Here is a 15,808-nt window from a genome sequence, read left to right on the forward strand (position 1 = left end):
TACATTTGTTCTCTACATCCGTGTCTCTATTTCTGCCTTGCAAACCATTTTATCTGTACCATTTTTCTAGGTTCCACATGTATGCGTTATTGTATGATATTTGTTTTTCTCTTTCTGACTTACTTCACTCTGTATGACACTCTCTAGGTCCTCCATTCATGTCTCTACAAATGACCCAATTTCATTCATTTTTATGGCCAAGTAATATTCCATTGTGTATATGTACCACATCTTTTTATCCATTTGTGTGTCAGTGGGCACTTAGGTTGCTTCCATGACCTGGCTATGGTAAACAGTGCTGCAATGAACATTGGGGTGCATGTCTTTCTGAATTATGGTTTTCTCTGGGTATATGCCCAGGAGTGGGATTGCTGGGTCATATGGTGATTCTATTTTTAGTTTTTTACAGAACCTCCATACTGTTCTCCATAGTGGCTATATCAATTTACATTCCCACCAACAGTGCAAGAGGGTTCCCTTTTCTCCACACCCTCTACAGCATTTGTTGTTTATAGATTTTCTGCTGATGCCCATTCTAACCGGTATGAGGTGATACTGAATTGTAGTTTTGATTTGCATTTCTCTAATAATTAGTTTTGTTTTTTAAAAAATGTTGAGCTGCATGAGCTGTTTATATATTTTGGAGATTAATCCTTTGTCTGTTGATTTGTTTGCAAATATTTTCTCCCATTCTGAGGGTTGTCTTTTCGTCTTGTTTGTAGTTTCCTTTGCTATGCAAAAGCTTTTAAGTTTCATTAGGTCCCATTTGTTTATTTTTATTTCCATTACTCTAGGATGTGGATCAAAAAAGATCTTGTGATTTATGTCAAAGAGTGTTCTTCCTATGTTTTCCTCTAAGATTTTATAGTGTCTGGTCTTATATTAAGGTCTTTAATACATTCTGAGTTTATTTTTGTGTATGGTGTTAGGGAGTGTCCTAATTTCTTTCTTTCACATGTAGCTGTCCAGTTTTCCCAGATCCATTCGTTGAAGAGACTGTCTTAGAGAGTTCTGTTTAGAAGTTTGTGTTCAGAATAAATGGAGTAGAAAGACGGGGTCATAAATGCAACTTCAGAGGGTTTTTTTTTTTTTTTTTGGCTATTGTTATAAGTTTGTTGTTTGTTCACTTTTATAAGTAGAGTGCTAAGAACTCATGTGTTTTTGTGCTGATGGAAAGACAGCTTTTCTTAGGAAGCAGATAATTTCATCATTATAATGGAAGAAGAAAAAAGAAAACCTAGAGATAGATACATTTAAATTGGTGTATTTGGTAGGGGGTGTGATGAATTGGGAGATTGAGACTGACATATATACACTAATATGTATAAAATAGATAACTAATAAGAACCTGCTGTATAGCACAGGGAACTCCACTTCGCTGTATGGTAGAAACTAACACAACTCAGCAGTTCCAACCTTACCCTTCTATATTCTGCTTTGTGGGGCTGAGAGTAAACCACATTTTTGCTTTGTCAGCTGGCTCCCTGTTAAGCTCTGTCAATGATGGGCACCAGAAAGAGACAGCAGAGCTGGAAGACAAAGGACTTACTCTTTTATGTTTGTTCCTTGTGGGCTCCTGGACTACTTCCTGTTCCTGTAAGCATCATCCCAACAATACTTCCCAGCAGTAGCAAGGCTTTCCCATTGCAGCAGCTAAATCCAGTTTGCAGTTTTCTCAACACTTGCAAACCCAGCTTCATCACCTTCCTCTCGTAAATATTGATATTATCTGCCAGTGCCCTTTCCTCAGAGGCCCCATCTTAGACCCAAGGACATTCATCCAAACTCAGAGATACCAGCATCAGTGGGGTGAAGCCTCCTTTTCAGTAGTGCAAGTTTCAACTCTTGAGCTCCTCCTATAAGTTTTTATGTTTTAATAATTCCGGACTCTTCTTTTGTTCCTTTGGCCCTAAGGGTGATAGCTGCTTTCTCTATCACATCCATGATAACTTAGAGCTATCTTTTTACCCTTTCAGTTACTTAGTTAACAATATTTTTACAGGAAATACTCCTATCTAATAACCAACATGGCTTTTTCTTTTGACTGGATTCTGTCTGATACAGTCTCTAAAATAAATTCATAAAAGTTCAGAATAGGATTCTAGGTGCTCAGGCACAGGTCATGTTTCTCCCTCTATACCTTTGGCTGTGTATGGTACAGTGGGACTATGACTGACCTATTCTGGGTCAAATATTCAGACCTGTTTCTGAGATGAGGGGACACCATGACCAATAGTCTCAGCAGGACCATATGGTGGTATAGAGAAATTCTCCAAAGAAACAGATTGCTACCACTAAAATAATGGGATGGGGGATGCCTGCTGGACTGGAGTGAAGAGCTTTAGCTACCACAGATAGATAGCATAACACTGCTCATCCACTTATAAGTGTACTAGTTTATTAAGTGTTCAAAATTAATAAATCACAAACATGACATTTTATTTGTTTGTTTATTTATTTTACTCCAGTCATTTCAAACATATTCTGCAAAGTAGGTTGTTATCCCTAAAAAACTATTGGGTGGATTTCAGAACTTCCTGTCACTTTCAATTACTACAAATCTATGTGGTTTTTGTTTTGAACTTCATCTTCAATTCAAGTTTCCTCCTCTTCTGCCATCTGAAAATATTGTTTCTCTTCCCTTCAAATCCAGAGCTGAAAGAGACAGATGCATCTGTCTTTGAGACATGTCATCTCCCTATCTCTTCTAAATTCTGTGTCCTGCAGTGTATCAAGATGCACCAATGGGAGAGAAAAAGTTACACATGCTTTTTTATTAACAGGTTCTATTGTAGATTTCTTTGTTGGTTGGTTGCAACAGATTTTCTGGCCAACAGACATATTCTCTGTGTGATGAGTGTGCCAGTGATCTGGAGCACATGTATAAGTTCTTCTGGAGGTGCTATGGGCCCTCCTCATGGCACAGTTCCCTGATTCGTGAGATCTAGCTCAGATATTCTTGGCAGTATAACCTACTGTGCCTATTACAGTGATGTTTTACATAGTGAGACAATTTCTCATGAAGATACCACAAAGTGCTTCAAATACAACTACTTCTAATTTCCCTTTACTGACAGGAAATTCAGACATACATATGGAGTGAACATAGTCAATGCTACTGCTTCCTCCTCCTGGCATCCAAATGGAGAAAACTTGACCCTACCATTCATTATTGTGGTAAGAAGTTTGATGGTCAATTTTATGTGCCAACTTGGCTGCCCATATATATAGTCAAACATTACTCTGCATGTTTCTGGGAAAGTGTTTTTGGATGAGATTTGCATTTAAATCCATGGACTTTGAGTAAAGCAGATTGCTCTTTGTAATGTGGGTAGGCCCCATCCAATCAGTTAAAGACCTGAAAAGAATAAAAGATTGGCCTCTCACAGGAAGAAGGAATTCTGCAGCAGATGGCCTTTGGGCTTGAACTACAACATCAGCTCTTCCCTGGGTCTCCAGCTAGGCTGCCTATCCTGCAGATTTTAGACATACCAGCCTCCAAAATTCATGTAATCTAATTCCTTAAATATCCCCCCCATCTAACTCTGTCTATGTGTGTGTGTGTATTCTTTATACACATTATTAATTCTGTTTCTCTGGAGAACCTGACTAATACAGGAATATTAATAAGCTGAGATTACTTTCCTTCAAGTGTACAATAATGGTCTTGGTTACTAGGAGGTGGGGTGGGTCTTTTGCCCTGTGGTCTACATTAGCAAATGCATAAATCCTCTTGTTTCCTCGACTTTGGTCCGCAAAACATTTTTCTTTTCCTCTGCTCAGGCCAGATCAGTATATTTGGGGCATGTTCAGTAGAATAATGAAATACCAGTTATTGTGTTCGTTAGACACCCTTAATCTCTACAAGCTAATATTTTAGATACCTCTTCACTTGTCTTAGAGCTAGGTGAGTATGAACACGGTGATGCCAGGGAGTATTCACCTCACACACACTCCTGACCATTTTCAGGCTAAAAATCAGAATGTTGAGGAGATTCCTTGTGATAGCATAACTGGTTATGCCCCCCTTTTAGTAAGCCATAAAGGAGTTTTTTGCCTCCAGCTGTTCCCATTTTTCGTTAGAAAGTGGGATATTTTGTGTCTCTTTGATTGGGGTTTTGGTGATTTATGCAACAGGAAAAGTTCCTTTCAACCTCCTTTTACCCACAACTGTTTTAATCTTATAGTCTTGTAGAGAGTAATTTCATTTTACTGGAATATCTTATCATTTAGATGAAATTTTTATAGCTGATTCTTCTCTATTTGGATACTACACCTGTCATAATGGCTACCTGGATTCCTGCCAGTGGAAACATGCATGCATTTTCCTCATTGTGAAAGCAGAGCAGAAAAATGTGGGTAGCTGCCTAGCTAGAATGCTGGCTTGGCCTTTGATACAGGAGCAAACGTTAGCAGGATTATTGGCTTCCATATGTCTCTGGGGAAAACTCAACCTGTGTAATTTCTTCCTTTGCTATGTGGGCAGCCACTAGGAAACAGGAGGTTGGCACAATGTCTGATGTGGGCATAAGGGCAAATAGAGTCCATGTTGATGTTTTAGAAATACAAACTCCTCCACAGACTTTTTTTCAGCAGATTTCTGCATTTGGACAACACACATATACAACCATTAATATACCACTATTAGAAAGGTTGAGGAATCTATTCAGTGTTGTATTTCTTAAAGTCTTTAACAAATGTATACCTTTGTTTAAGAGAATCACATACCAGGATAGCTCAAATAACGTCTGATGCTTTTAAAAAGTGTAAAACATATTGATAAGCTAATGAGAAAATTTTGAAGTAGCAAATTAATTGTATACTCCATTGCTTGGCATATAGGTTGTGGAGTGCTCATAATTAACTTCAAAATTATATCCTGTAGGAAGTTATATAAGGGCATGAAAATTATGAATTATGAAAATTCAGTAAAATAGGTATAATTTTGGAAAATGAATTAAGATTATTCCTAGCATTTTCAAAAAAAATGAACTGTATATGTCTTCATCAAAAAGTAGGAGTGCATTTGGAACTATTATCCTTACATGCCAAATGACATAAAGCAAGATGTATTGAAAAAATTCACAAGATGGCAGAGGAGAAGACCTTGAGCTCACCTCCTCCCCCCAGAATACCAAAATCACAACTAACTGCTAAACAACCATCAATAAAAAAGATTGGCATCTACAAAAAAAAAGATATTCTATATCCAAAGGCAAAGAAGAAATCACAACGAGATGGTAGAAGGGATGTACTCTTGCAATATAATCAAATCCCGTATACCCTGGGGCAGGAGACCCACAAACTGGAGAATTATTATACTGCAGAAGTCCTCTCATGAGAGTGAGAGTTCTGAGCCCCATGTCAGGCTCGCCAGTCTAGGAGTCTGGCATTGGGAGGAGGAGCCCCCAGATCATTTGGTTTTGAAGGCCAGAGGGTCTTGATTGCAGGAGTACCACAGGACTGGAGGAAACAGAGACTCCACTGTTGGAGGGTGTACACAAGGTCCTGTGCACACTGGGTCCCAGCACAAAAGCAGTGACTCCATAAGAGCCTGAGCCAGATATACCTGCTGGTCTTGGAGGGCCTCCTTGGGAGGCTGGGGTTGGGGAGATGTGGCTCTCTCTTTGGATATAAAAGCTGGTAGGGAACATATCCAGGAGTACTCTTCTAAAGACTAATATCTTGCTTGGGACATTAGCACCAAGAGCTGGCCTCACCTAACAGCCTGTAGACTCCAGTGCCGGGTTGCTTCAGGCCAAACAACCAACAGGGCAGGAACATAGTCCCACCGATCAACAGACAGGCTGCCTAAAGACTTTCTGAGCCCACCTTTGCCTCGAGACATGACCCTTGACATGGCCTGGCTCACCAGAGGGCCAAGACACAACCCCACCCACCAGTGGGCAGGCACTGGCCCTTCCCACAAGGAAGCCAGCACAAACCATTAGGCCACACTCATCCATGAAGGGACAGACATGAGAAGGAAGGAAACTACAGTCCTAAAGCTTGCAATACTGAGTCTGCAAACACAGGTCAGAAACAACCCTGGGACCAGCTGGATCCTGGTCCTTGGGTGATGATAGGGGAGTGTACTGCTGGGACACATAGGACATCCCAAAATAAAGGCCACTTCTCCAAGGTCAAGAAATGTAAATAAGCTATTACTTACATAAAAATACAGATAGAAACTTAAACAAAATGAGATGGCAAAGGAGTATGTTCCAGACGAAGGAAAAAGAAAGCCTCAGTAAATTTAAGAAAATTGAAATTTTATCAAGCACCTTTTCTGACAACAATACTATGAAATTAGATATCAACTACAAGAAAAAACTGCAAAACCCACAAACACAGGGAGGCTAAACAATATGCTACTAAGCAATCAATGGATCACTGAAGAAGTCAAAGACAAAATTAAAACAAACAAACAAACCTAGAGAAATATGAAAACAAAAGGATCCAAAACCTATGGGATGCAGCAAAAGCTGTTCTAAGGGGAAAGTTTATAACAATACAATCTTACCTCAGGAAACAAGAAAAACCTCAAAAACAACCTAACCTTACACCTAAAGCAACTAGAGAAAGAACGAACAAAACCCAAATTAGCAGAAGGAAAGAAATCATAAAGATCAAAGCAGAAATAAATGAGATAGAGACAAAGACAACAATAGAAAAGATCAATGGAACTAAAATCTGGTTCTTGAAAAGATAAAAAGATAAACAGAATTGATAAACCTTTAGCCAGACTCATCAAGAAAAAAAGGGAGAGCACTCAAATCAATAAAATTAGAAATGAAAAATTACAACCAACACCACAAAAATACAGAGGACATAAGAGACTACTACAAGCAACTATATGCCAATAAAATTGAAAACCTAGAAGAAATGGAAAAATTCTTAGAAAGGTACAATATCCTAAGACTAAATCAGAAAGAAATAGAAAATACAAACAGACCAATTACAAGTACTGAAATTGAGTCTGTGATTTAAAAACTCCCAACAAACCAAACTACAGGACCAGATGGTCTCACAGGTGAATTCTATCAAACATTTAGAGAAGAGGTAACACTTATCCTTCTGAAATTATTCCAGAAAATTTCAGAGGAATGAACACTTCCAAACTCATTCTATGAGGCCACCATCATCCTGATACCAAAACCAGACAAAGATACCACAAAAAAGAAAATTATAGTGCAATATCACTGATGAACATAAACATAAAAATCCTCAACAAAATACTAGCAAACTGAATCCAACAATATATTAAAAGGATCATACACCATGATCAAGTGGGATTTATCCCAGGGATGCAAGGATTTTTGAATATCCACAAATCAGTCAGTGTGATACACCATATTAACAAACTGAATAAAAACCATATGATCATCTCAGTAGATGCCGAAAAAAAACTTGATAAAATTCAACATCCATTTATGTTAAAAACTCTCCAGAATGTGGGCATAGAGGGAATCTAACTCAACATAATAAAGGCCATATATGACAAACCCACTGCTAACCTCATACTCAATGGTGAAAAGCTGAAAGCATTTCCTGTAAGATCAGGAACAAGACAAGGATGTCCACTCTCGCCGCCTTTATTCAACATAGTTTTGGAAGTCCTAGCTATAGCAATCAGAGAAAAAACTGAAAGGAATTCAAATTAGAAAAGAAGGAAAACTGTCACTATTTGCAGATTACATGATACTATACATAGAAAATTCTAAAGATGCTACCAGAAAACTACTAGAGCTCATCAATGAATTTGGTAAAGTTGCTGGAAACAAAATTAATACACAGAAATCTGTTGCATTTCTATACACTAACAACAAAAGGTCAGAAAGAGAAATTAAGGAAACAATCCCATTTACCATTGCATCAAAAGAATAAAATACCTAGGAATAAATCTACCTGAGAAGGCAAAACACCTGTGCTCAGAAACTATAAGATACTGATGAAATAAATCGAAAAGACACAAACACATGGATAGATATACCATATTCTTGTATTTGAAGAACTGATTGTTAAAACGACTGTGCTACCCAAAGCAATCTACAGATTCATTGCAATTCATATCAAATCACCAATGGTATTTCTCAGAGAATTAGAACAAAATATTTAAAATGTGTATAGAAACCCAAAAGATATTGAATAGCCAAGCAATCTTGAGAAAGGAAAACAGCACTGGAGGAATAAGGCTCCCTGACTGCAGACCATATTACAAAGCTACAATAGTCAAAACAGTATGGTATCCAAAAATATGGATCTATGGAACAGGCTAGAAAGACCGGAAATAAACCCACGCACTTATGGTCAATTAATCTGTGACAAAGGAGGCAAGAATATACAATGGAGAAAAGAGTCTCTTCAATAAATGGTGCTGGGAATACTGGACAGCTACATGTAAAAGAATGAAATTAGAACATTCCCTAATAGCATACACAAAAATAAACTCAAAATAGATTAAAGACCTAAATGTAATATGTCATAGAGGGAAAAAATAGGCAGAACACTCTTTGACATAAATTTCAGCAGTATGTATCTGGATCTGTCTCCTAGATTGATGTAAATAAAAACAAAAATAAACAAATGGGACCTAATGAAACTTAAAAGCTTTTGCACAGCAAAGGAAACCATAAACAAGACAAAAAGACAACCTACAGAAAGGGAGAAAATATTTGCAAATGATACAACCAACAAAGCATTAACCTCTAAAATCTACAAATAACTCATACAGTGCAATATCAAAAAAATAAACATCCTAATCAAAAAATGGGCAGAAGATCTAAATAGATATTTTTCCAGTGAAGACATACAGTTGGCCAATGTATACATGAAAAGATGCTCAACATTGCTAATTATTAGAGAAATGCAAATCAAAACTACAATCAAATCTCACCCCAGTCAGAATGGGCATCATCAAAAAGTCTACAAATAAGAAATGATGAAGAGGGTGTGGAGAAAAAGGAACTCTCCTAAACTATTGGTGAGAATGTGAATTGGTACAGCCACTATGGAGAATAGTAACACCCCAAAGTTCATGGCAGCACTATTTACAATAGCCAAGACATGGAAGTGGCCTATGTGTCCATCGAAAGATGGATGGGTAAAGAAGATGTAGTATATATACATAATGGAATTTTAGTCAGCCATAAAAACCAATGGAATAATGCCATTTGCAGCCAAATGGATGAACCTAGAGATTATCATACTAAGTAAAGTAAACCAGACAGAGAAAGGCAAATATCATATGATACCACTTATATGTGGAATCTAAAAAGAGGATATAAATGAATTTATTTACAAAACTGAAATAGACTCACAGCATAGAAAACAAACTTAAGGTTACCAAAGGGGAGGAGAAAGAGGGATAAATTAGGAGTTTGGTATTAAAATATACACACTACTATATATAAAATAGATAACCAACAAGGACCTACTGTATAGCACAGGGAACTAAATATCTTGTAATAACCTATAATAGAAGGGAATGTAAAAAATGAATATATATGTGTGTGTGTGTATATATATATATATATATATATATATATATATGATTCACTTTACTGTACACCTGAAACTAACACAACATTGTAAATCAACTATATTTCAATAAAAATTAAAAAACTAAAACAAGATATGTTAATGCCAAAGAGTTTAACAGTAGTTAAAATAACCTGTAGCGACTGTTAATACCCTTCCTGTTAATGTTGTGAGAATTGTGAAAAGGAAGTACTGCTCTCAAAATTGTTTCTCTCAAAATATGTATTTCCTTCAGAAAAATATATGTACAAAAAAATAATGTAAATATAAATATCTGGAGTCATAAATTTTGAGGATATTTACATTAATGTTCCAGCTTTCTGTTACTACTATATTATATTGAGGAAGACCTATTTTAGAATATTTTAATTGTTGGCATAATAAAATTAGGTAACTGGATAAAGTGTCCTACAGAATAGTAGGATATTTAAACATATAGCAATAACCAAGGGGGAAAATATCTGATTAGTGTCTCAATTCTGTGATCTTTTCAGTGGTACATGAGTTAATTGATTCTGGGCTTTAACAAGAAACAGAGAGGGCTATTCAAATATAGATGCTGATATTGTATATTGTGTTATTATTTGAAAAGGTAGATTTTTAGGTTAAATTAAATGATTTTTGTAGGCTAGTAAAACACAATATAAATTTGAGAACATAGGGATTTTAAAAAATTTAACAAACAAAAATGGTTTATAAATTATCTTAGTAAGTGAGAAAATCTACAAAAACATTCAGCAATGCTATGCTTATTTAACATATTAATAAATAAGTTAGTGGTCTGATATATGTGTGGACAACTTTATTACAATTCTTGGAACTCTGCATTCCCCAAAATGGTACCGAAGTAATTTATTGGTAACTTACTTTAATCGACATTTTGCACTATGCACTGAAAGGGCCAGAATACTTTTGCAAACATATTTTAAAAACAGGTCTGATGGAAAATGCACAACTGTAAGAGTCAGAATCCTGATGTTGCTCTTTGCCTCTTGTCACCTTAAGCAAACACCATTTAATTTCTTGGAGCCAGTTTATTGCTCCAGAGCAAGTGAAATAATATATGTAAAGTGCTTTGTGCATTATAAAATGCAATATAGGATTAAGTTGAACATAGGATTTTAGCTTCTCTTATGGAAAACATGCCCAACCAGGGGGGTTATTAGAATATGGGTGGGGGGAGGATGAAGGGAATGTCTGCAAATATTAGAATATGACTTGATTAGAAAAAAAAGTACCATATTTTATAATAAAAACATTAGAGTGTGGATTTTATATTCTCATGAAAGGTCATGAGTTTAACTCTGTGAGTGTCATGGATTTAATAGTTAATGTTATATTCTAATTTTTAGAAAAAATGTACATTTATAGAGTAAAATTCATTCAGTTAGGTAACACAAGTTAATCAACATATTATATTCTACACTAATGATTGTTTTCTATAGGTAAACATTTAACTTCAGAGAAAAGAACACTGAATATTTATCTGATAATTCAATGGACACTTAATTAAGTCATCTAATTAACATGTTTTATGTTACAATATTAGAAATCAGGACAGTGATCTTGGGCTATCTTAAACTGTAACAAGAGGGAGAAATATGTTTAGCAGAATTCCAAGTGTGGGCTGCTCCCTGTGAGAAGAGCTATGACAGAGAGATAAGGACAGTATTTCAGAGGGCTCTGTTTGGCAGGGACAGTCATTTTTCAGAATGTGGGTTTTGGCATACGTGTAAGGAAAGGGGTGCTTGAACAGCAGTGCTGAAATTTCAGGCGAATGCAAGAGAGGAACATTTTAGTGAGTGACTGTAAGGGAAAAGAAAAATGAAGACTTTAGCAGATTCCATGACAAACTGTTCTACTCAGAGTGACATCTAAAGAGAAATTTTAGTCAGGTTCACTAGAATATGCAGTGGGAAATACCCATAATGTCTATAAGAAATCTAGTATGAAGATATATACTATAATTCTTAAAGGATTTTGGATTTAAATTTAGGGAAATGATTATTTGTTTTAAAGCAGTAGAGATATCAAACTGGCCCCAAAGTGACCCACATTATATTTAAAGTCAAAAACGAAAAATAGGTGTATATTTCACAGCACACTACTTAATTGCAGGATAATATACGTCTTTTCTGTAGTTAACACAGTTGAAAGCAGTTCCATTAACTGTATGTGTCCACTCCTACAGGACACTAAATACTGGGTTTAACATCCAAGTATATATATAACGGGTTGGCCAAAAAGTTTGTTTAGGTTTTCCGTAACATCTTATGGAATGCATTTAATAATTTTCTATGTTTAATCATAACTTCCTCGAAGTTATAATATCACACCAATATGTGTTGCATAGGAAATATGTTTTATGAAAATTTTCTATTTTTCAATTTTCAGTTTATCTAGCAGTTATAAAAGTTTTACAAGTAGTTTTATCTTGTTCATAGCACATTTTTTCTTTTTGCGGTACGCGGGCCTGTTACTGTTGTGGCCCCTCCCATTGCGGAGCACAGGCTCCGGACGCGCAAGCCCAGCGGCCATGGCTCACGGGCCCAGCCGCTCCGCGGCACGTGGGATCTTCCTGGACCGGGGCACGAACCCGTGTCCCCTGCATCGGCAGGCGGACTCTCAACCACTGCGCCACCAGGGAAGCCCCATAGCACATTTTTTGATCAACTAATCAATACTTTTTAAAACACCGTGTGTGGTTTTGGTATATTAAAAAATAAATTTCAATAATATTTACTTAATCAACGGTAGATTATACAGAAAGACTGAGGTAAAAATCTTCTATAGTAAACCTTAACAAAAGATCTATGAATTAATTTTTAATCTGTATTATAATTACAAAATCATCTTTAAATTATTTTTTTTTTTCCTTTAACAGGCTTTATTTATTTAGAGCAGTTTTAGATTCACAGAGTACCATATTGTACAGAGATTTTGCATATGCCCAGCACATGCATAGCCTTCCTAATGATCACTATTCCCCCACCAGAATGGTACATTTGTTACAACTGATGAACCTACATAGATACAGCATTATTGCTCACAGTTCATAGTTTACATTACAGTTCACTTTTGGTCTTTTACATTCTAAGAGTTTAGACAAACGTATAATGGCTTCACACATAGTAGTTTCACTGCCCTAAAAATCCTCTCTGCTCTGTCTATTCCTGCCTCCCTGGCAACCACTCATCTTTTCACTCTCCATAGTTTGCCTTTTCCAGAATGTCATGTAGTTGGCATGGTGAAGTATGTAACCTTTTCAAATTGGCTTCCTTCATTTAATAATATGCATTTAAGTTTCTTCCCTGTCTTTTCATGGCTTGATAACTTTGGTTTCTTTTTAATGCTGAATGATATTCCAGTGTCAGGATATACCACAATTAATTTATCCATTGACATACTAAAGGAAATCTTTGTTGATTCCAAGTTTTGGCAAATATGAATAAAACTGCTATTAAAATTGTGAGTTTTTGTGTGGACATACATTTTCAACACCTTTGGGTATATACCAAGGAATGTTTTTTGCTGGATTTTATGGTAAGTGTATGTTTAATTTTGTAAGTAACTGCCAAACTGCCTTTCCAAGTGGCTGTACCATTTTGTGTTCCTACCAGCAATGAATGAGAGCTCCTGTTGCTCTTACATCCTCAACAACATTTGATGTTGTAATGCTCTGGATTTTGACCATTCTAATAGGTGTATTGGTATCTAGCTGCTGTTATATTTTGAATTTCCCTGATGATCTACTTGCTGTGGAGCACTCTTTCTTTTGCTTGTTTGCATTTTTATATCTTTGGTGAGGTGTCTCTTCAGGGCTTTCTCCCATTTTTAAATCAGATTTTTTGTTTGTTTGTTTAGTTTAAGAGTTTTTTGTATATTTTGTATAACGGTTCTTTTTCAGATGTGTGTTTTGCAAACATTATCTCCCAATACCTGGCTTGTCTTTTCATTTTCTTGACAATGTCTTACAAAAGGCAGAAATTTTTAATTTTAATAAAGCCCAGCTTATCAATTCTTTCTTTCATAAATTGTGCTTTTAGTGTGTAATTATTTTTATACATTGTTGGATTTTATTTGCTAATATTTTGTTGAGGGATATGTTTTGAGAGATATTGGTCTTCAATTTTCTTTTAATGCCACTGTCTAGGGTAATGCTGGCCTCACAGAATGACAGGATAATCCCTTGGCTTCTATTTTCTGAAAAAGATTTATGGTAATTATTATAGTTTCTTCCTTAAATATTTGGTAGAATTCACCAGAGAACCCATCTGGGTCTTGTGCTTTCTATCTTGGAAGGTTATTAATTGTTCATTAAGTTTCTTTAATAGGCCTATTCAGATTGGCTACTTTTATGTGAGTTTTTGCAGATTGTATCTTTCAAGAGATTGGTCCATTTCATTGAGGCTGTCAAATCTGTGAACATTGCATTGTTCATAGTATTCCTTTATTATCCTTTTACTGTAAATGGAAAGTGTGGTGATCTCAATTTCATTTCTGATATTAGTAGTTTTTTGTTCTTTCTCTTTTTCCTTAGCATGACTAGAGGCTTATCAATTTTATTGATCTTTTCTAACTCTCAGTTTTTGGTTTCATTGATTTCTTAATATTGATATTTTATTTTCAATTTCACTCATTTCTGCTCTAATTCTTTTTTTTTTTTTCTTTTGTTTACTTTGGATTTAATTTTCTCTTCTTGTTCTGACTTCCTAAGATGGAAGCTTAGGTGATTGATTTTAGTTCTTTTTTCTTTACTAATATGTGCATTCAGTGCTATAAATTCTCTATAAGTACTGTTTTTGCTGCATCTCACAAATTTTGATGTTGTGGTTTCATTTTTATTTAGTTCAGATACTTTAAAATTTTTCTTGATATTTTTTTGACCCGTGTGTTATTCATAAATGTGTTGTTTGATCTCCAAGTATTTTGAAATTTTCCAGCTATCTCTCTGCTATTGCCTGCTAGTTTAATTCCATTGTAGTCTGTGGCAAGTGTGTTTTTGATGTGTTTTATGGCCCAGAAATCAGTCTATCTTGGTTCCATGTGAGTTTGAGAAGAATGCGTATTCTGCTGTTCTTGAGTGGAGTAGTCTATAGATATCCATTATATCTGGTAGGTTAATGGTGTTGTTGAGGTCAACTCTGTCCTTACTGATTTTCTGTCCATTTCTGATAAAAAGGTGTTGAGATCTCCAACAATAATATTGTATTCATCTATTTCTCCTTTGTAGTTCTATCAGCTTTTGCCTCACTTATTTTGATGCTCTGTTTTTAGGCACCTAAACATTGAGGGTTATTATGTCTTCTTGGAGAACTGATCTCTTTTACACTATCTAATGCCCCTCTTTATCCTTGATAACTTCCCTTTCTGTGAAGTTTGCTCTGTCTGAAATTAATATAGCTATGCCCACTTTATTTTGATAACTGTCAGCATGGTATATCTTTCTCCAATCCTTTACTTTTAATTCAAATCTTTAGAGGGTTTTTTATACACAACATAGAGTTGGGTCCTATTTTTTGATCCATCTTTGTCTTTTAATTGGTACATTTAAACCATTGGCATTTGAAGCCATTATTGATATACTGGTTTAATATCTACCATATTGGTTACTGTTTTCTATTTGTTGCCATTGTTCTTTGTTTTTATTTTAACTTTCCAGTCTTTTCTGCCTTTTTTATTTTAATTGAAAATTTTATATAATTCCATTTTCTCCTTTCTTAGCTTGTCAGTTATACTTTTTTTTTAAAAAAAAGTGGTTACCCTAGAGTTTGCAGTATACATTTATGAAACTAATACAATTCCACTTTCAAATAACACAGTTTTACTTCACAGGTAGAGCAAGCACCTTCTAATAATACAGAATTTCTAATTATTCCCTCCCTTTCCTTGTATCATTGCTGTTATTCATTTCACTTATATATAAGAAAATATAAACATATAATTATAAATAAAATATTAAAATATAAATATAAGGTATATATACATTTATACATATATAAAACTATATACAATTAAAATTCACTGTCATTATTTTGAACATATGATTTTCTCTTTGATCAATTAATATTTTACCTTAATTTATTCTTTCTTTGATGATTTTTCTTTCTTTATGTAGATCTTAGTTTTTACTGGCAACAAATTTCCTGAATTTTTGTTTGTTTGAGAAAGTTGTATTGCTCCTTCACTTTTGAAGGATTATTTTGCAGGGTATAGAATTCTAGGTTGGTGGGTTTTTTCTCTCAACACTTTAAATATTTCACTACAT

The sequence above is a fragment of the Neophocaena asiaeorientalis genome, unplaced genomic scaffold (assembly GCF_003031525.2).
Source record: "Neophocaena asiaeorientalis asiaeorientalis breed wild unplaced genomic scaffold, Neophocaena_asiaeorientalis_V1.1 scaffold15, whole genome shotgun sequence".
NCBI classification, from domain to species: domain Eukaryota; kingdom Metazoa; phylum Chordata; class Mammalia; order Artiodactyla; family Phocoenidae; genus Neophocaena; species Neophocaena asiaeorientalis.